The 21,875-nt window shown below is 48.5% G+C and overlaps 1 protein-coding gene across 4 annotated transcripts in view; it reads right to left on the bottom strand.

Moving 5' to 3' along the window:
* Positions 1 to 21,875, bottom strand: part of Gli2 (GLI family zinc finger 2) — a 227,399-nt gene that overhangs the window by 150,088 nt on the left and 55,436 nt on the right. The window contains exon 1 of one of the 4 annotated variants that reach the window (XM_027417818.2): positions 6,178 to 6,469. The exons of 2 other annotated variants lie outside the window; for them this stretch is intronic. The gene's annotated coding sequence lies outside the window, so the exon portion shown is untranslated. Of the gene's footprint in view, positions 1 to 606; positions 1,017 to 6,177; positions 6,470 to 21,875 lie in introns of those variants that run through there. One more of the 4 variants, XM_027417819.2, reaches the window with a different exon arrangement.

The following is a 21,875-nucleotide window of genomic DNA, read 5'->3' as shown; positions in this document are numbered from 1 at the left end:
ACTGACTTATTGCACTTAGTATCATCTCCCCATGATTCGCTGTTGAAGTATGAATCCTGATTTCCTTCCTTTTCAAAGATGATGATACGTCACCTGATCTACTGACTATGATTTGTGTACCTACTCACCCGTCAGTGGACACTTGGGTTGGCCCCCAATGGGTCCTCAGTTACCCCCTGTGACAACACTTCCAAGAGATGAGCTACTACTCCTTAAGTCATTTCCCAGGGTAGCCCAGATTAAAGCAAGCAAGGGCCTTGCTGGTGACGTGCCTGGCTCCAAATCCACTACCCACCTATGTGGCCAGGAAGACTCAAACCACAGCTCCCTAACCTGGAAAACAGGAATGCAGAGGAATCCCGTTTTTTGAAGTTCCTACCAGAGATCCAATTGTCTCTTGAAATACTTACGTGAGGCCCTGCAAAGAGGAGGTAGGCCCAGCTGAGGAGTCCATGAAGTGTAAGGGAACCCCACTTTATCCCTACTCAAGGGCAATGGAAGGCATGTTCTGACTCCAATGCAGAGACTGTATAGATGGAAACTCCAAAACAGGCTACAGGAAATGCTAGACCGAAAAGCCCACCTTGTGACTGGAAGAAAACTTACCTGACCATAAATGTGACCATAAAGTAGTAGAGACAGACCAGCATGACTGTCTCTCCTTCTGCTGGTAGGCACACGGCACTGAGTCAAGTGTGAACTTCCAGCCTCCCAGAATCCACTACCGGCTCCTTTCTCCTCTCTGACTCAAGCAGTGGAATATGTGCTGTGAATGACCCAGCTATCTCCAGACAGGACCTGGCTGCCAGCCAAGGTTCTGCTCTATCACAACAGAGTCATCACTGGACAGTCTTCCAGTATGTCCAGCAGCGAGGGCTTGGGGGTTCCTCACTCCTGGTGTCCTGCCCCACACTGGGACTCTGTTGGACCACAGCTGACATGACAGGCTCGAAGCAGCCCAGGCTTTGCAGAGACATCTGTCAACCAGCAGACACAGGCGGAAGCAGGATCCCTGTGATCACCCGCCCAGTTATGCCCGGTTATCCAAACATCCGACTGCTGGTGGCAGGGAGGGTGGGCCTGGGGAACAGAAGGTAGCAGGCTGAAGGGGGAGATAAGTCATCAGAAATGTCTGCAGGGGGCTGGGGATGCTTGCTTCACACGCACAACGCCCTGGGCTTGTTCACCCAACACGGCATAAACCAATCGTGGTGGTGCTCGCCTGCAATCCCAGCATTCAGGGGCTGGATGGCAGGAGGCCCAGCAGCTTCCTAGAGAGGTGGGCACAGCTCCTGTGTGAGCCAGCAGCTTCACACACTTTCGAGGACACAGGATACTGCTAGACAACACCCAAGGCAACCAATTCTGCCTGGAGGGGGTGGTATGAACTAGCAATATTCAGATCCTCCTAACATGTGGAATTACAGGCATGCATCACCATGCCTGGTTCTTGCAGGGCTGGGGATGAGACCCAGGGCCTCAAGCATGCTAAGCAAGCACCCTAGGAGCTAGGTGATCAGGAGGGTAGGGAGTTACAGTTCCCATGCCTAGCGTAGGAAAAAGACATACTCTATTTCCTCTCTACTGATTTGGTCACCTTCTCCATCCAACAGACCTCAAGGGTTTATCTGCTCATCGTGTCCCTTCACACGTGCTATGTGACCAAGAACAAATGACATAACCTCTTTGAGCTTAGTTTTTACTGCTGTTTCCACTGCTTAAAAAAAAATAGCTCAGGGACAGGGAAATGACTCAGTGAGTAAAGGCACTTGCAGCATAAGTTCAATTCTATGAACCCACGTAAAAAACTAGATGCAATGGTGTGTATCCGGGATCCCAGAACTCTGCCCACAAAAAGAGGGGCGGAGACCAGAGAATTGACCAGAAGCTCACAGGCCAACTAGCTTGGAGTTCACAGCCAACAAGAATAGAGACCCCACCTCAACAAGGAAGAAGAAAATTGAGCCCCCAAAAGTTGCTCTCTGATCTCGACACAGGTGCCACGACACACCCATGCTCACACTCACACATACTAAAGTGTGTGTGTATGTGTGTGTGTTAAGAAGATACACCAAAGGTAAACTCAACAAGTAATGACCACTTTGACTTCCAGAGCCAACAAATCAGAAAAAATCTTTTTTCTTAGTTATCAAATAAAGTTAACTCTCAACAGAACTCCATTAATTAATAAATTAGGGATTTGTTGTTTCTTTCTGTTTGTTTGTTTTGGAGACAAGCTTTCATGTGGTCTAGGCAGCTTCAAACTCTGCACAGGGAAGGATGGCCTTGAACTTCAGATCCTCCCAGAATTACAGGTATTCATCACCACACCCAGTCTATGCATGGCTGGGGACCAGACCCAGGGCCTCAAGCACATGAGGCAAGCACCCTAGGAACTAAGCTACACCCGGGACCAATAAACTGCTCAGCCCATAAAGCATGAACCTTTCGATCTGTTCCTAGTTTTACAGGAATAAGGCCAACACATCCGTAAATCCTGTGGGGACAGAAAAGGGCAGCTCCTCTTAGCCTGAATGATTGGCACTGTCTCTGTGGTCCTAGCCTGTTAGAATCCCACAGACGTTTGCTCTCTCTACACCCAGCCTTATCCCCTGAGCCCCACTGAAGGGCAGCTCTCCTTTCTCAGCCCACAGACAGGGAATTCAGGGTTCTCTGTAAGTGACTCTGGCCAACACTCGGAACCCTACCTACTCACACCATGTATTCTGTACCCACCTGTAGTCTCCCCAAACTGCTACAAGTGGGCAATCCAAGGGTGTGATAGCATGCCTTCAACGCTTCCCACTGAAGCACAGAAGCAGACTTCAGTATGTGCAGCCCTCAGCCTCTTTCATGCCTGTGAGCAGCTAGACACTGCCCCCAAAGTGCCAAGAGGGGGTCTCCCTGCCTGTTCATGCCTCCAGCTCCTTCATCCCACCAGAGCAGCTGGACTTAAGGTTTGGCACTGCCATAGCTTGCTATTATATGGCATCAGTGCCAGTTCCCGGGACAGAAATTAAACAGCGATTCAGGTAAATGATCTTTGGCTATCCCTGCAGAGCTTGTTATGTCCAGGACCAGAGGTGCGCTAGATAAGGACCAGAGTAAAGCAGGCTCATTCCTGGATGCCATCCACTCTGCACTTGTCTCTCATCACGGACTCTGAACCTGGCACCTGCTCAGCATCTCAGACAAGTGCTTCTGGAATCCACCACGCCTGAGCTGTGATGTGGGCATCCCCACTAAGAAAGAAAGGAAAGAAGCCTGGATGACCTCAGACTGCATTCTGGATGAAGCAGGAAGCCCACCCTTCTGGCTTCACAACACCACTGAAGCTGTGAATTCCAACAGTGTGGGAGTTAACATTTTTTGTAGTTTTGTTTTCAATGTCAGAGCTATCCTGGAAAAGGTAAGTCCTAAATAGAAAGTAAAGGACCTAACCCAGACCTTGGGATGGAGGGAGAGGGTATGAAGCCTGAGATCCCAACACCTGGGAGGTAGAAGCAAGAGGATCAGGAACTCAAGGCCATCTTCCACTAGAGTGATTCAAAGGAAAGCCTGGGCTAAACAGACCAAGAAGGGGGGCTAATTAGGGAGAGGGGAAGCAAGTAGATGGGAGAGAAGAGAGGAAATGAGGTAGGGAAGAAGGAGGGCTGGAAGGAAATGTATTCTCACTTACAATGCTCACCCTTAGAAGGCAGAAAGATGGGTCGCCCTGAGGATGGTCTGTGCTGGTCTCTGTTCTTTTGCATTTACCTACTTTGTTGTTACTGAGACAAGGTCTCATGCAGCCTAGCTTAGCCTCAAACTTTCTATGAAGCCAAGGATGACCTTAAACTCCTGATTCGCCTGCCTCTACCCTGAGAGTGCTGGAATTATAGGCATGTGCCATCAAGTCTGGTTTATAGGGTGCTGGAGACGGATCCCTGGGCTTCTTCTATACCAGGCAAGTGGTTTATAGCCCCCAGTCCCTGTCAACTTCTTAACACTTCAATGAACTGAAAGAGTCAGTATGTGGCTTGAAGATGCCACCCTTATGACTTCTGTTGAGGACTTAAGTGGGGACTCGGCATTAACCACGGCTACTCCCCACAAGGAGCCCCCAGGAAGGTCAGACATCTGGAGTCACAAACCTTCTGTAGCACCAGCCATTTCTTAACACATTTCCAAAGGACCCTGTCGTCCTAACTGGCCCCCTCTGGTGGGCTGCCCTGAGCACCTGCTATGCAGAGCAGAACATGCCACTAGGGAGGGACTGAGGCTGAGGCTGCTCTTATCCACCAATCAGTTACCTTTCTTGATACTGAAGTGAAACACCAGACAAAAGCAGCCTGAGGGAGGAAGGGGTGGTTTTGGCTCACAGTTTGAGGGCACAGTCCGTCGTGGCAGGAAGGCCCATATGGAGGCAGGAGCATGAAGCAGCTGCTGGTCACATGGTACCCACCGTCAAGAAACTGAGAGTGTGGAATGTTTGCTCTAGCTCTCTTTCTTCATTTTATTTAGTCCAGGACCCCAGTCCGTGGGATGGTGCTCCCCACACTCGGGGTGGGTCTTTCCATGTCAATTAAGCTAATCTGAACTCCCTCACAGACATGCTCAAAAGTTTGCCTTGTTCGCGAGAGTCCTGTCAACAATCAGCATTAAGCATCACAGTCACCCTAACCGTGACTCTGTGGCCCTCTGAGCACTGCTACAAGCAAGTGTCCCACTGCTAGTAGCTCAGTGTGTCCCTGGCAATAATCCCTTCATCCTGCTTTGGGACAGGACATTGATGTTTTGTCCAGGCATCACTGGCATTGTGAGAACATGAACTTGGCTCACTGCCCAGGTCTTAGCCACCAAAATCTATCTTCAAGTTAGAGACATGGGACCCAGCAAAAACCCATGAAGGGGCAGCCACTGCCTAGGTCACTGTGTACTGGCCCCGTGGAGTCAAAGGATTACAGGAACACCCACTGCATGGCACAGACAGTGGCCCAACCCAAGGGAAGGGCTGGCTGAATACAGTGAGGCTCAACCATGACTTCCAACACAAGTGCCACCTAGTTGGGTGGCCCAGACTAGTCATCTCAGCTTTCCCATCTGTAATAAGGACATTGCACTTGCTTCTGGGAGTCAATGGAGGCTCAGACAACCTCACAAAGGGCTGGCTGGGGTAAAGCAGAGAGAAGTGGTTTCTGAGTCCCCTGGAAAGTGGGGAGACCCCCTACATCAGACTCAAACATGAGTCATCAAACACTGGTTGATAGCCCAAGCCAGAGTGAGACTCCCTCCCCCACCCCTTCATTGGCCAGAAGTGTCCCTCGGATCTCAGAGCCCACACCAGACACTCTGCTCTTTGCTGTGCTCAGCTATGCCACAAGCCCATTCCTAATTTGGACATTTTTTTTTCCTCCTGACCTCCAAGCAAAGTAGGAAAACGCACATCCTGGGCCATGCTTCTGACTCCATCCATGAAGCCCAGGAGACAATGAAGCCTTCCCACACATCTGCACTTTTGTAACCTCTGCCTAGAAGCCCTCCCGGAAACCCTGTGCCCATCACACACTGGTGGCTAAGACATCAGTGAGCCACAGTAGAGCAGCCTGCCAGCCCGCAGGGGCAGGTCACGATAAGTGTGGTGCTTAGGACCCTGAAAGCCCTTGCTGCATTACTCTGGGGACGGGAGGTCTTGGTCTTGGCCAGCCATGTGAAACCACAGGGCGGCCACACACTAGCTACTGACTCGGCACATGGCAACCCCTTTGAAACTCCTCTTGGTCACAAAAACAGATGGAGAAAACATGTACTTAAGCCACCTCAGCAAATTGTCCCCTGGCCTCTAGGGACTTGCATGCCCTGGGAAGAGGGGGGAAGGGGCGCTATCTTAAGAGGAGGCTGCAAGAAGGCTGTCCCTAGCAGCTGCTGGGACAAACTTGAAGGTTTAAGGAAAAGTCGGACCTTCCCCACTCTCTGGAGAGAGCCATTCTGCTCTCTTCCTCTCTCTCTTTGCTCTGGCCCCGACACCCTTTCTTTTTCCATGAAGTTCTGGCCAGCACAGAACTCTTTCAAAGAGAAACATGCATGTACGTGTACACACACACACACACACACACACACACACACACACACACACACACACACACACGTACATGCAGCAACATCCACCTCAGGACACTGCATCCATGACCAGCCTACCTGAGGTTGCAGGATGGGCACCGGGCCATGTGGCCCCCTGGGAGAGCCAAGGGCAGCTCCCTCCGGCACAGGCCACCAGCTCACTCTCTGCCTCTCCATCAGCCAGTGACGTGATGCAGAGGGGAACTAATGTTCACCAGCTGGCTTGGTGCTTTAACCCTCTCAGCTTCCAGCGAGTTTGGCAGCCAACCAGGCTGAAAGCGCGCGCGCTGTCTCTCCCTAGCAGGGGCCCCAGTGAACGGCTCACTGCAAATGTAGTACAGCAGCTGAAGGCTCAGATGAACTGGCAATGTACAGTCTGGGGCATGTGATGGGGACAGGAACTGACCCAAATCCACACTCACTCACTCCGCTGCCTGGATTCTAACGGAGCCAAGGAGAGCACAGAACCAACTAAGACAAATTCAGATTAAAAGGGTCCAGCCTAGACCTTTCCTTGCCCGTCACTCCAGCAAAACAGCCAACAGTCTCTAGACTCAGTCTCAGCTGCCCCCAAGCTCTCTGCCTATGCCTACACTCAGCTATCTGCCCCATTTCCCATTTGTTTTTCAAGAAGGAACCACAATTGAGAAAATTCCTCCATAGCAATAGCCTGAAGGCAAACCAGTGAGACATTTTCTTGATTAATGGTTGATATAGGAGGGCCCAGCTCACAGTGGGCAGTGTCATCCCTGGGTAGGTGCCCCTGGGGTGTTTAAGAAAGCGAACTGAGCAAGCCAGTAAGCAGTGTTTCTCCATGGCCTCCAAGGACTTCAGTTCATGCCCTGACTTCCCTCAGTGATGGGGTGACCTGAGAGCTGTAAGCTAAAACAAAGCCTTTCCTCCCACGCTGCTCTTGGTCAGGGTATTTTATTACAGCAATAGAAATCCTAACTAAGACAAGCTCCTCTGCATCCTCAAGACCCAGCTCAGGCCTCCCTATTCCTGAAGACATCCCTGCCTCTCTTCCCTCAGGGTGAGAAGAAGCAGCCCTCTTACCACATCAAAGCCCTGTCCCTATGCTTTCCTGTCTCTTTTCCCAGCTGATAGGCTCACTGAGAGGTGAAGATGGGGAAAAACTTTCCCCCAACAATAATGAATGTAGATGCTCTGAAAGTCTGCCGCAAATACCTCAGGTTGCTTAGCGTTGAGAACAAAGGGCATGGCATGGGGTTCTCTGGGCCTGCCACTGGGGTTCAGCTGCAGGAAAAAAATGGCAGAGAGAGAAGAGAGGCAGAAAGAGAACGTGAAACAACCTCTGTCCCTCGAACCTCAAAACTCTCAAGGAGGAAGCACTCCCTGAAGCAACTTTCCAACTTGGAGGCTGCTTGGTACCTCCAAAAACACACACCAGGTTGGGGGGGCAGGGAACAATATATCATTAGAGTCAGGTATCGGGCACATGCCTACAATCCTAGTATTCAGAGGCAGAGGCAGGAGAATCACCCTTCGAGGACAGTCTAATCTATACACTGAGTTCCAAGCAGGCCAAGGCAACATAAGAGACCCTATCTCAAACAACAAAACGGGGCTAGGGTGATAGCTCAGTTGGTAAAGCATGAGACCTGGATTCTATCTTCATAGTTATATCAAAATAAAAAGCCAAGTTCGGCAGAGGATGCACTAACGCATGCAGGCAAGCTCGCAGGCAGGAGCGCACTCACACACAGCTGGCAAGATAGCTCAGTAGATAAAGGCACTAGCCACTAAGTCTAATGACCTGATGGACCCACATGGAGGAAGGAGAGAACCAACCCCTGAAAAATTGTTCTCTCTGACCTCCAAAAATATGCCATTTCATGCAAATACCCATCCCCCATTAATTAATTAGCTAATTAACTAATTAGCTGATTAGTTAATCAATCAAAGAACATAAAGAGACAAGCACCCCGGGCCCTAAACTCCATGCCTTAAGGGTCTGGAATAATAGATGCTTAGGCCTTAGTCAGGACACTTCTCTCAGCAGTAACCAAGCTGCATGTGTCCCGGCACACAGGTGAATGAAAATGGCAAAGGGCAGGGGTCATGGACACTTTCCAGAAGCAGATTGCCACATGAAATAGGGTGCCAGTGGGTACTAAGGAAGAAGGCATTCCCTAGAGGATTCAGGCAGACTCAAGTTCAAATCCGACTAAAGCACTTAGTAACCGGGTGGCCTTGGCAGCATGCTAACCAGCAGCCTTCCATAAACATCCAAACGCCTTTTGAATTAGGCACACTTGACTAATTGAATCTGGTATGAAAGGAGCCAGGGAACAGAAGGAGACAGAGCATCTACGGGGACACAGGGATGGCAGAGGTCCTTCAGCTTCTATCTGCTAGGCTGACAAGCTTGTTACCAGAGCTGCTAGAGTCAGAGGCTGGGCTCTGGCAATGCTCATAAGCAGACTCAGTATGCCAATTAAATGGACCAGTAACAATGAAAAGCAGAGAAAGGAGATTTGTTTTCTGTGGCCACACTGGAAAGAGGAACACAGAGGGCCAGTGACACCTCTCAAGTCCATTTTGGGGTCCTGAAATGAGGTTTGGGTTTAAATAGAGAGCCAAAGGTGTGCAAAGCCAAATATATAGTACTGCTCCAAGTGTGGTCCCTCCCACCACTGACTTCTTTGCCTCAGCTCCAGTCTCCTGCAAATTGGTTGCACAAATTGTCAGAAATGTGAAATCTCTTCCTGGCAGACCAGGTCTTCCTCTAGCTGACACTTACCCTTTTCTTTCTCCCACCCTGAAACTCTGGGATGGATTCCAGTTATTTGGGATCCATTGTTTGAATAATCTGGTAGCCAAAGGGGGTACAGGACTCTTTTTCTGGAATATCTTCATTTATTCTAGGACTGTTAGAAGCTTGGGGCAGGGTGTCAGGTGGCTTTGAGAAGAAAGAAGGGAGTCTCTGGTCCTGCAGCCAGAGGCCCAATTTTCTCCCTGCCTATCTGCCAGCAGCCTTGTATGGTTAGGATGCCAGTGTTGTGGGATATTTGTATACCATGTGAAGATGTGTTGCTGTGATTGGTGTAATAAAAAGCTGAATGGCCAATAGCTAGGCAGGAGAGAATAGGCGAGGTTTCCGGGAAGAAAGAGGAAGAGGAGGAGGAATCTAGGCAAGTGAATTTCACCAGTAGACTCAGAGCATGTCAGATGTACCCTACTGAGGAGAAGTCACATGCCGTGACTGAACATAGATTAAAAATGTGGGTTAATTAACTTATAAGAGGTAGTTAGGAACAAGCCTAAGCTAAAGGCCAAGCTTTCATAATTAATAATAAATCTCTGTGTCATGATTTGGGGGCTGCCAATCCAAATGTAGTCTTACAAGGAAGCTTACTACATGCTAGGGCCTGGTCTGGTTCGCTGAGCCTCCTTTGGGCCCAGCAAGCAGAATGGTCAATCACACTGCACTGGTGGTCTCTAGGCCAGACCCTGCTATCGCCACACTCCTTGCCAGCCCCTCACAAAGGAGGAAATAGCTCTCTTTCTTGGAGAAAGAACCAAACTCCTCAAAGTATCCACCAGATTTAGGTCTGCACTGTCAGGGAAAGAGTCCCCAGCTCTGTGATGGCTAATCTTGGTTGTCAACTGATGGCATCTGAAATTAACTAAAAGCCAAGCAGCTGGGCACACCTGTGAGGGGTTTCTCTTGGTCATTTGAGACGGAAGACCCGCCCCCATAAGTCCAGATCATTTGAGGTCAGAGGACCCACCCTAAATCTGGGCCATACCTTCTAGTGGCAGCCCACATAAAAGGGCATGGAAGAAGAAAGCTTTTTCTTTTTGCCTGCTTGCCCTCACTCTCGCTGCCAAGTTCATCTATCCTGTTCCTGAGACATTCCTTCACTGTGAGCTGCTTCTTCAGAATTCCAAAGTAGACTGAAGACCAGCAGCTCTCTAGGACTTCCCTGGGTCTCTAGCACCAGACTGGGACTGCTGAGACATTGAGTCTCCTCCAATGAACAATGAATGGCTCTTCGGCCTTTCCACCAGGAGACAGTCGAGGCTGGACTACTCAGCCCACTGCCTGTAAGCCACTCTAACAAATCCCATATGTAACTAATGCATATTCATTCATTTTATCAATCTGTTCCTTTAGAGAACCCTGACTACTACAGACACACACATACCCGAGCTTACAGGGGTACATTGCTACCCCAGATGATGGATACTGGGCTTCCTCAGAGTTCTGGCTTTTCTCAACATTTCTCCATAAGAGGCCAGGCATTTGGTTTGGACAAGTCTGAAGGGTGGAGTCATGAGACTAGCAGAGGGCACAGGGTGGCACGGTGGGGGTGGGGGTGGAGGCAGAAGAGCACAGGATTTGGGAGGAGACCCCCATCAAACCCTTTCTCTGTCTCCCATTCACTGTCCTACACCAGGCATCCAGACTCTCAGAAGACAAGTCTACAGGAGGTGGGACTATAAAGGGCCTTGGAGCACAGGACTCTTCAGTTTGCTCTATACAGTGATGGCTGGTGGTCCCACTCCCTTAGAAGGATGGAAATGAGGCATTTAGGGTTCAGCCATGGGTCCATTCATGTCAGACAGACAAGCAGGTCTGGGGTGTCCAGATGAGCAGGTATGTATCAACGGTCTGTGGCAGGGTTTCCAAAGAGAAGAGGCTTGAAGACATAGGCAGGTGACACATGGGTCCAAAGAACTCAGATTTGGTGCCATGGTACCTAGGAGCCACAGCAGACAGTGAGCTAGAGATGGACAACATGACCCATGCATGAGTGGAAAGGAGGGGGAAGCAGAATGATGGGGTAGGCACCACTGTCTGCTGCAGCAGTTCTCAGCATGTAGGTCACAGGTGGCTGAAGACCACAGAAAACAGATACTTACATTACGATTCATAGCAGCAGCAAAAGTACAGTCATAAAGCAGCAATGAAAATAATGCTATGGGTTGGGGGGTCACCACAATAAGAGGAACTGTATTAAAGGGTCACAGCAGTAGGAAGGCTGAGAACCTCCATCCTCTGGAGGGCAGTGAGTCAGCTTATTCTCCATCCACCCCCGACTTTGGAACAGGATGGATGGGCGGATGGCAGGTGATTTGCAGCTCCCACTACAGAGAGGCTGCCGTGGCTCCATAAAAGGCTCAATGCTTTCATTTCCTGGCTTTTTGGTGTCCGTTTATGAGTAAACATTTCTTGATAAAGACTTACCATCTGCAGAGACCCCTTCATACCCCAAAGGTAAGGGTTTAAATGGCTTGGAAACTGCCGTCACTTATCTTTACAATGGCCACATTCCGTGTCCATCTCCCCATGTATATTTTCTGTGACTGGTTATAAATCAGGCTTGTCCCCAGGGCTGGGGTACCTGGGGTCTCTTTCATTCCAAAAGGCCCAGCTAGGAAAGGGGTGAGCTAGGAAAATGGCTCTTCCAGCAAAGGTGCTTGCTACATATGTATGAGGACCTGAGTTCAAATCTTAAGCACCCACTTCACGGTCACCTACAGAATTCATATTGCTCAATCAAACTACAAAACAAAATCATAAAAAAACTTGACAATGTCTTATGTAAATTACGATTTTGTGTTAGATCACATTAATAGCTATCCTGGGGAGCTTGTGGCCCAACAAGTTGAGGGCTGGACATGCTTAGCTCAAATACTGACTCTGGGGGTAGGGTCAGGTGGCAGAGCAACATACACTACCAGGATCACAGACCCCCCCACCCCCCAAACACAACAACATCTCACCTACAAGCAGGGCCTGACAGGCATGTTCACAGGAAACCAGCCAAGGACAGCTGCGTAGCATAGGACGGCACAGACTAAGAGGAGGGAGAGAGGGCCAGCTGGCCCCAGCTGGAAGATGTATCCAGGAAGGGCCACTAGACACAGCGTCAGATGTGAGCTTATATAGGGCCGGGAGGAAAGGAAGTCTTTTCAATGGGGCTGGGAAACCAGCGTCTTTGCTAGCATTCTCTATTGGATGCTTTGGCCTCAGACACCCTGTACCGCATGTGAACCCCAGGACCTTTGCCCACACTGATCCTTGAATCATACCATGTGTGAACTGCTACTCACAGCAAAGACTCAGCTTCACTCACTCTCTCACATATTTACCAGAAACATGGGTGCTACTCTGAGAAAACAGCTCTTGAATAATGATCACAGACCAGTGAGAACAGCACTCTGAGCAGCAACTGCTGCCTATAGTACACTGGCCGTGTGCCAGGGCAGCCTGGACACCACACTCCATATTTATAATGCTAGTTCTCCAAGGTAGCACATGTCTGTGTCTGAGATGAAGATGGCAGGTCCCCAAGGCAGAGGATCAGAGAAAAGTTTCAAGCCCGCTGTCCCTCAGGGAGCACGTTCATGCCCCACACTTCATAAACTCCACTTTCCTTACACCTCTGACAAGACAGTGGATGGAGAATAGGCCTGACTCACTGCCCTCCAGAGGATGGAGGTTCTCAGCCTTCCTACTGCTGTGACCCTTTAATACAGTTCCTCTTATTGTGGTGACCCCCAACCCATAGCATTATTTTCATTGCTGTTTTATAACTGTCCTTTTGCTGCTGCTATGAATCGTAATGTAAGTATCTGTTTTCTGTAGTAATATCAGGAAGGAAGGGAGAGTTTATTTTTGTCCACATTCCAAGGGTAGAGACCATGATGGCAGGAAAGGCACGGTGGTAGGAGTGTGAGGTGGCTGGTCAGTCACATTGCATCCACAGTCAGGAAGTGGAGATGCTGATGCCCAGGAACTCCAGCCCACAAGATGGGGATACCCACATTACGGTGGGCCTTCCCACCTCATTTAACTCAATACAGACACACTTTCACAAACACAGCCAGCTCTGTCTCCTAGATGATCTACCAAGTTAACAATCAAGACTGACGTCATGGTGGCCCCACACCCCTCACAATGGTCTGAGTATGTGAGGCCTCCTATAGGGGAAAACTGAACGAAGAGGGCAGAGGTAGGGACAGCAAGTGACAAGCATCCCCCAAGTCTTCTTGCTGTTTTCCGAGGCCATACTGCATGCAGTGAGTGGCACCCACATCTCTGAGAAAAAGGAAAGTCTTGCCTTTCTTTGGGACTACTGTAAGTTCTTGGGGACAGAGACCAGGGACTGTTTCCCGGATTCCTCTCCTCCACCTGCTTCTCAGGTATAGGCACCAAATGATGATTTTTTCCATTCATCCCTCAGTATCTATTCAAAGACCACCCAGGGGCTGGAGAGATGGAACCGTCAGTAAAGTGCTTGCCTCACAAGTATGGGGATCCAAGCTCCATGCTCAGCAAAAGAAAAGCTAGGTATAGCTAGCATATGCCTGTAATCCCAGCCCTGGGGAGGCAGAGAGGGGGAGAGTCTTGCTGAGTTAGTTAGCTTCAAATTTGGTAGAAAACACATCTCACAAAACTATAATGAAAAGAAGTTAAGGAAGACAACAAGTGTCAACCTCTGGCATGTACATCCCCTCTGTACGCATTCGCACACAAACCTGTAAATGCACAGATATACTAACACGTGCACACACGAAAACATTCACCTACCTATGCCTAATGCACAAACATACACATCACCACACAGATGCAAACATACAAATGTGTATACACATACACCACACATATATAAAACACATATACACACAAACAGGTACATGTACCACACACACAAAATGAAATAAATGAAAGAATACATAAGTAAATAAATAAAGCCATTATAAAATAAATAAGCAAAGACGATCAAGAGCCATACACCAAACTCAGTTTAGGGCTTGTCCTCTAGGTCACACCCCCACTATGGAGTTGTGTGGGTCCACTGACTACTGTCAAGTCCCTGAGTTCTCAAGAAGGAGCCCTGTTGGACCACTCTTCCAGCTGGGGACACCCAGACCAAACACTGCCCCTCCCATCAAGACCCCACCCTTCATGCGGGATTCATCACCATGCCCTGGAAGTTACCTCCAATGGGAAACCTCCTAGAGGATGGAAGAAGGGTCACCCCCATCATCACATCCAGGTCATACCCTGCAAACACATGCAAGCCACCTGGGGCACTCTCACACCCATTTAGATGCCAGGCTCGACTTCATTATCCTCCAAATACTCTCCAGATCAGAGGCAGTGGGACCTGGCCACAAGCATAAAGTAAATTATCCGACCCCTCCCCACCAATGATAAATGGTTCTATTAGCTTTCCAGATTGTTAAAGCCCGATAGAACAGAACGCAGGGCGCGGGCCCATCCATCCTCCCTCTGGCGCACACTGAGTTGTAAATAGGTTATTCTGTGTGTAAATAACACATTAAAACACAGCATTAGCTGTGTCTTTTCATAGGGTGGAAATTGTTCCGAATAAATAATTCCGGACAGGAATGTAAAAGAAGCAGGATTTAATAGAGCATGCCTGGTGCAGCCGTGTTAAACATGACTAAAATGATAAAACTCAGAATATACGAATAGTAAACTGTGCACTGACACCGGAGTAATGAGGCTGTATTTTCACCCAGCTTTAGAAATGCTAAAATTAGTCCTGACAGAACCAAACGTCAGAAAATTGTTCACCACATAAACCCTGTCAATTTGGGAAGGTGAGGTCTGAGCCTGGGCTGAGGGACAGCTCTGTCCAACCCAATGAGACTCTCTAGTGCATCCTTTTCCAAGACAAAGGACATGACCAGGTGGCCAGCAGCATGTCCAGATCTGGACCTCAGTTTCCAAATCTGTACAATGAGCAGTTTGAACTGTTGGATCATGGGAGCTTTTCTCTCAAGTCTGTATCTAGAAATGACCCCAAAGCTGCACAACTCTGGATCCATTTAGCATCCACAATAAGACACAAGAATGGAGCCTTGGCAGGTGATGGCTGCCTGTGGAGAAGTCGGCCATGCTTCAGTAAATAATCCCACCCCTGCTCAGCAAGCAACCCTAATTAAACTCAGTCAATCACACACACATAGACACAAAAATAGGGGGGCTTGTTGAGAAGAAGGGGTTCTGTGGGAGAGAAAGGAGGTTGAGCCAGGAGAAGAGGCATGAACATAGTCAAGATACATTATACCTGAGCATAGATTATGAAACTGTCAAGAATTTTTAAAAGTAAACTGAAAGAAAGAAAGAAAGAAAGAAAGAAAGAAAGAAAGAAAGAAAGAAAGGAAGGAAGGAAGGAAGGAAGGAAGGAAGCAGAGGAGAAGAGGGGGTAAATATGCTGGGTTTTTTGTTTGTTTTTTAATCAACTAGGCACAAACCTAGACATATCTGGGAAAAGAGAATCTTTGTGAAAAGGTCTCAGTATATAGCTCTGGCTGCCTTGGAACTTACATTATAGAGTCTACAAATATAGACCAAGCTGGCCTCTAACTCACAGAGATCCACCTGCCTCTGCCTCCCAAATGCTGGGATTAAAGCAACATGTTCCCATGCAGGGCCTGGAAGAGGGAATCTTAATTGGGAAAATATCTTCATAAGTAACTGGTGTGCCAGAAAGTCTGTTTGGCATTTTCTTGATTCATGATTGACATGGGAGGACCCAGTCCACAGGGAATGGTGACAATCCTGGACATGGGGACCTGGAAGGTGTAAGAAAGCAAGCTGAACAAGCCAGCAAGCAGCATTTCTCCATGGCTTCTGCTTCAGTTCCTGCCTGTGGGTTCCTGCCCTGACTTCTCTCAATGATGGAGCATGACCTGCAAGTTGTAAGAAGAAATAAACCCTTTCCTCCACAAGTTGTTTTTGGTCATGGTATTTTATCATAGTAACAGAAACCCTAACTAAGACAGAAATCGGTACCAGGTCTGTGGGATATTGTTGTGACCTGACTCCAGGAGGATTCTGAAAGAACTTTGGGCTACAAAAGGCATTGAATGCTCAGAGCTTAATGAGCTACTGTGGGAACATACAAGATAAAGCTGAGATCAGTGCAGACCAGGGAGGCAGGGCTTGTGAAGTTTTAAGAGGAAGTTTGAGAGTCTCTCCAAGACTCTTTTTGAATTACTATTTTGATATTTTGAGTTAAGATACTGTAGTTCTTGTCATCTGGGGCTGAGGAATTGGCTATGGTCAACAAAAGACCAGACCCACTAAAGCAAAACCTTTGTTTTTCCAGTACAATCAAAACTGATCGGCTGAGACTGACAATAAGCTGTGATTAAGAAGAGACCAGAAAACACTGAGGCCAAATCTTCGGCGATGTGCTTTACAAGGTTCCCAGGTGCTACTGGGTTTGAAGGCCTAGAGGGGTTATAGAGAGTAACTAAGGCTTGGCACCATGAGAGGCCAGGAGAGACCATTGGTGAATGTGCAGCCTCAGATGAAGTTGAGGGGTGGGTCATGGAGAGAAGTTGAGGCTTGGCACCACATAGCAGGTTTAGAGTTAGTTCCCAAGGAAAGCCCAGGAGACCCAGTATCTGGGAGTTGCCAGTTCTGTGGGATGACCACCAAAGACAACAGCAGTTGTGGGTGGAGTCAGTCGGAGCTCTGAGATGTGCTGTGTGTGCTGTGGCTGGCAGAGCCAGAGAGTGAGACTATTCCAGGCCTTTGGAGCCCAGAAGATCATGAGTCCCACAGTGAGCTTCCTTCACACTGTTGGACTTTGTGGTTCTGCTTTAATTTGACTGTGACTGCACCCTGGCTCTTCCCTCTTGGAGTTAGGAACCATATGACTTATTTCTTATTTTACAGGTGCTCAGAGTTGAGAGGCTTTAAACTTGTAAAAAGATGTTTGTTTGTTTGTTTGTTTTTTAAAGAAAACCTGGGTTTTTAAAATATTAACATTTTTAAAAAGTGTGGGAGACTTATGTTTTAGTTATAGTATGTTTATATTTCGGTATTAGTAATGAGATCTTGGGGATAAGCAAAAAAAGAAAGGTTGTGGTTAAATAAGTGATATTTTGTGTGTTAAGCTGATAAGGATTCAAGTGTGCTGGCTTATTTTTGTCAACTGGACACAAACCTAGACATATCTGGGAAGAGGGCATCCAAATGGAGAAAGTATCTCTATGACTGTGTTGTAAACTAGTCGGTATAGCACTATCTTGATTAATGAGTGATACATGAGTGCTCAGTTCACTGCAGGTGGTGTCACTCGGAGACAGGTGGTCCTGGATGGTGTAGGAAAGCAGGCTGAGAAAGCCACGGGGAACAAGCCAGTGAGCAGCACCCCTCCATGGCTTCTGCTTAAGTTCCTGCCCTGACTTCCTGTCCTGACTTCTCTCAGTTGATGGAATGCGACCTGTGGGTTGTAAGATGAAATAAACCCTTTGCTCTCCAAGTTGGTCATGGTGTTTACCACAACACAGAAACCTAACTAAGACAGGTGAATATGCTGTGACTCAAACAGCAAACAGCTGTGTATGCAGACTGAAGTTTAGAAGTAGCAAGTGTCTTTTTTGACATCACAACATTTTTTCACAGCAATAGAAACCCTAAGACAAAAGGGAAGAGAAAGGAAGGAAGGAAGGAAGGAAGGAAGGAAGGAAGGAAGGAAGGAAGGAAGGAAGGGAAGGAAGGAAGGAAGGAAGGAAGAAAGGAAGGAATTCAGAATGGTCAAGACCTGGGGAACAAAACTGTAATACAAGCTTGTTATTAAACTGTAATACAAGCAAAACCCTTCCTTAAGTTGCTTTGTCCAATATTTTGGCACAGCAGTGAATGTAGTAACTAAACTGGCCATGTCTCCTTAATTAATTAAGATTATAGACAGTTGTGAATAGGATAAAATCACACCATCCATAGAATTTGTATCTATGTTTGTTTGAGGCCCAGCCAAACAAGGCTTGTTCCAACCAACAGACACTGCTTTGGATCCATCACCCTTCCAGACACCAAGCACCCCAATACTCCAGATAGTCCAGAACTCATTCAATATACTCCTGGGGGCCCCATTCCTTCCACTTCCATGGCAAGCCTGGCTGCTGGGGACAGTAGCACTGCGCTCCCTGGACAAAGTCTGATGGGAACAAGCTGTTCCATGCAGCGGAGCCATAAAACCAGCTTCCATGCAGTTTCAACAGCAATCCTGAACATCACTTAAGTAAGAGTAATTGCTCACTTAGTCACACCTGAGTGCATCCCAGCCTGTGTGTGGCCCCACGGAGAAAGACAGGTGAGCAGAGAGAGCAGGATGTTTGGCAACTTCCCTGTTGTCCACAAGGCCTGGGGGCTGAGGGACACAGGACACCACAGAGCAGGGCCACCATCATCAGGGAGCTCAGGCTAGCAGCTGTCCACTATAGCCCCCTTGGCACACACCTGGAATGATGGTGTTACTCGATGGACAATTACTGGTGGAATGGCTGTTGTGCTGGGGGTGGGCAGTAGTGACAAAACACAGTAATGACAATGTTAGCCTATGTAGGCATCCAAGATGGCAAGTGGAGGGTGTAGAGGCAGAGGGAAGACACTGGGGACCCTGAGCTTTGGATCAGTTGAAGGATCTGTGTCACACAGATAGGTAAAGTGGGAGCACTGGGCAGATGCAGAGAAATCCTGGAGGTCTGTGTTGCTTAAATATTCTTCCTGGTGGGCTGGGGATATAGCTCAGCTGGGAGAGCACTTGCCTAATTTGCATCAAGTTCTGGTTTCATCCCTAGTACCACAAAAAAAAGAGGCATAAAGCATGCACATGCCTGCCATCCCAGTACTAGGGAGGTGTAGCAGGAAGATCAGAGCCGCCGTCAGCTACATAGCTAAGGTTGAGCTAGTCTGGACTCTAAGAGGAGATAGATAGATAGATAGATAGTTGATAGATAGATAGATAGATAGATAGATAGATAGATAGATAGATAGATAGATAATCAGATATGAGAGGGGTGATCTATCTCCTGGTATCATCAGGGTTCCAACACAGGAAAGAAGCCTCCCACACACACTCCAAGTCCATCTGTCTCAAAGATGCTATCCAGAAAGCCAACCAGGCCAGTGAACAAGATAAAAGGGTAGTCAGTATAGGAAGGTGACACAGAGTCTTCAGGAATATCAGAACTTAGAGCCAATCAATGCCTAACCCTGGTAGGCTGGCCTGGCTACAGGAAGCTAGCCTTCACCTCTCAAGACTCATGTAGTCCAGGCTGGCCTCAAGTTGGCTGTGATCTTGAACTTCTCACCATTCTGGCCACCTCTGGAGTGCCAGGATTACAGACATGGGCTACCATTTCGGGTTTGTACAGTGCTGGCACTGGAGCCCAGGACTTCTGCATGCCAGGCAAAACCTCTATGATCAGTTACATCCCCAGCTCCTCTCCCCTTGGGGCAACCACACTGAGAGCCTGGAAAGGTCTATGGGAAGGAATCATGAAGCTCAGACACAGACTCTCTTTTTCATGATGGTGCTCTCAGCTTAGATGGCCTTGGGACTGCCTGCACTAATCAGTGTACAGGGGCGACGACTGAGTCAGAGGCAGGGGACCTGCTTAGGGCAGCCCAACAAATCTAGACAGGGCCTGTCAATGCTGCTCTAGAGAACAAGGATGCCAGAAAACTAGGCTTCCTACAGAAGTTGCTGGGCCTCCATAGGTCCCGCAGTCGAGGGTGACCAATAAAAGAGACACTTCCTAGGTCAGTCCGAGTCAGTGATTCAGTCAAGACTCTAACAAGAACAACAATAGAGAACACAGAACACACACCCCTCACGTTTCACACAAACTGACAGCGCTTGGCTAAGCATGCCCCATGTCTAACTCAGATAATTCCAACAGCACTGCAGAACATCTACCACTATTACACCTATTTCACAGATGAGAAATCTGAGGTCAAGAGAACACGCACTAGTTCAAGCAGTCTGGCTTCACTGTATGGGCACTGCTGTCAGTACCTTGTACTGCCATGAAGCACCATGGGACAGGGTGAGCCATTAGCAACTCTTCTGGGAGCAGCAACTGCCTCACACAAGAAAGCCAGGATATAAGAATCTCAGACATTAAGAGTGGCTCAGGGCTTGGGTGTGGCTCAGTGATACTGAGCAAGCCTAAAACAAGAAGCCCTGGGTTCCACACTCAATGGGAGGGAGAAGGGAGGGGAAGAAAAACAGGGAAGAAGGTATACAGGAAGGGGGTGAGGGAGAGGGAGGGAGAGAGGAAGACATGAAGGTGGATGTCAGGGATGGAGGGAGGGAGAGAGGGAGGGAGGGAGGGAGGGAGGGAAGGAAGGAAGGAAGGAGGGAAGGAGGGAGGGAGAGAAAGGGGGAGGAGGGAGGGAGTCAGGGAAATACAACCTGAGGGACATAGACAGAGAGGCAGGGAGGGAAATGAAAATGAGTGTATTAGCGTTCCCCCAGAAGCTTTGTTTAAACTGGGCCTGCCATCCTGACCTCATAGACTCCCAGTTTTGTAGTTCTAGGGTGGGACCCAAGAATTAGCACTTCTGGGGTCTTGGAAAAGATCAGTGTAGACTGAGAACTTAGCATGCAAGAGGCTAGCAGTTCCATTCCCAGAATCAATTAAAAGGGGGGCACTTCTAATTCTTAGGGGGTGCTGTGGGAGAGAAAGAACCACAATGGCTGGCTACCCAGCTTTGTCGCTGTCATTAGCCCTCGGGTTCCTGAAACTGGACTGGGTGCTTGATTTCAGCACATGAGGTTAGGCCCCAGCTCAGAGTTTCAAGGCTGTCCCCAAGGCTTCTAGAATGGTCTGGTCCCATGGAAGCACACAAAGCAGTTCAGAAATATTTTTGGAAAAGAATCTGTGGCAGACGAGGAAAATACGACAGCATTTGGATAGATTCAGTGGAAAGCAATGAGAAACATCTGACTTAAATTGCTTTGCAAATTACACCATTTTAAAAATTAGAGGGTGGGGGGACCCTGGGCCAAAATGTATTTTTAAAGATTTATGGCCTCTAGAGTGTTAGCTCAACAGCTGAAGAGGCTGTGAAAGAGCCACCCAGAGTGGCTTCTGCTCAGGCTCTTGGGAACCCTCCTCCCGCATCCTGAAGCCAGCCTTTCCCAGCCTGACTGCAGTGCATCATGCCTGACTGAGCTGACCCACCAGGCTTTGCTCTGCCTCAGAAAGGCTCTGTGTGCATGCATGCACGTATCTCTCTCTCTCTCTCTCTCTCTCTCTCTCTCTCTCTCTCTCTCTCTCTCTCTCTCTCTCTGTGTGTGTGTGTGTGTGTCTGTCTGTCTGTCTGTCTGTCTGTCTGTCTCTGTCTCTGTGTATGTGTGTCTGTGTGTCTGTCTGTGTGTGTCTGTCTCTGTGTGTGTATGTGTGAGTATGTGTGTATGTCTCTCTGCCTTTGTCTCTCCCTGTCTCTGTGTATGTCTGTCTGTGTCTGTGTCTGTGTCTCTATCTCTCTCTCTATCTATCTCTCTCTCTTTCTGTGTGTGTGTGTGTGTGTGTGTGTGTGTGTGTGTGTGTGTGTGTGTGTGTGTGTGTGTGTGTGTGTGTGGTCAAAGGTCAGTTTCAGGTGCCATTCCAGGTCTTTCCATATGGTTTTTGTGAGACAGGTCTCTCACTTCCCTGAAACTCACCAAACAGACTAGGCTGACTGTCAAACTTCAGAGACCCACCTATCCCACCTCTAGCTATGAGATTACAAGCATGCACCATGACGCCAAGCTTTTTCATGTGGGTTCTAGGGACGGAAGTCAGATTTTCAGGCTTGGGCATTTTATCAACTAAGCCATCCTCCCAGCCCTACGAGGTGCTTCTGACACACACTTCAGGAACTCCCAGCCCTCAGCTCTGGGGACTCCATTGGAAGCTGAACAAAAGAGGCCACTGGATCCAGGGACTTCACCAATGTGCCATGGCATATCGCATACATCAGC

This window comes from Cricetulus griseus, chromosome 5, assembly GCF_003668045.3.
Source record: "Cricetulus griseus strain 17A/GY chromosome 5, alternate assembly CriGri-PICRH-1.0, whole genome shotgun sequence".
Classification (NCBI taxonomy): Eukaryota; Metazoa; Chordata; class Mammalia; order Rodentia; family Cricetidae; genus Cricetulus; species Cricetulus griseus.
The sequence above is the reverse complement of the archived record's forward strand: the minus strand, read 5'-3'. Positions and strand labels throughout refer to the sequence as shown.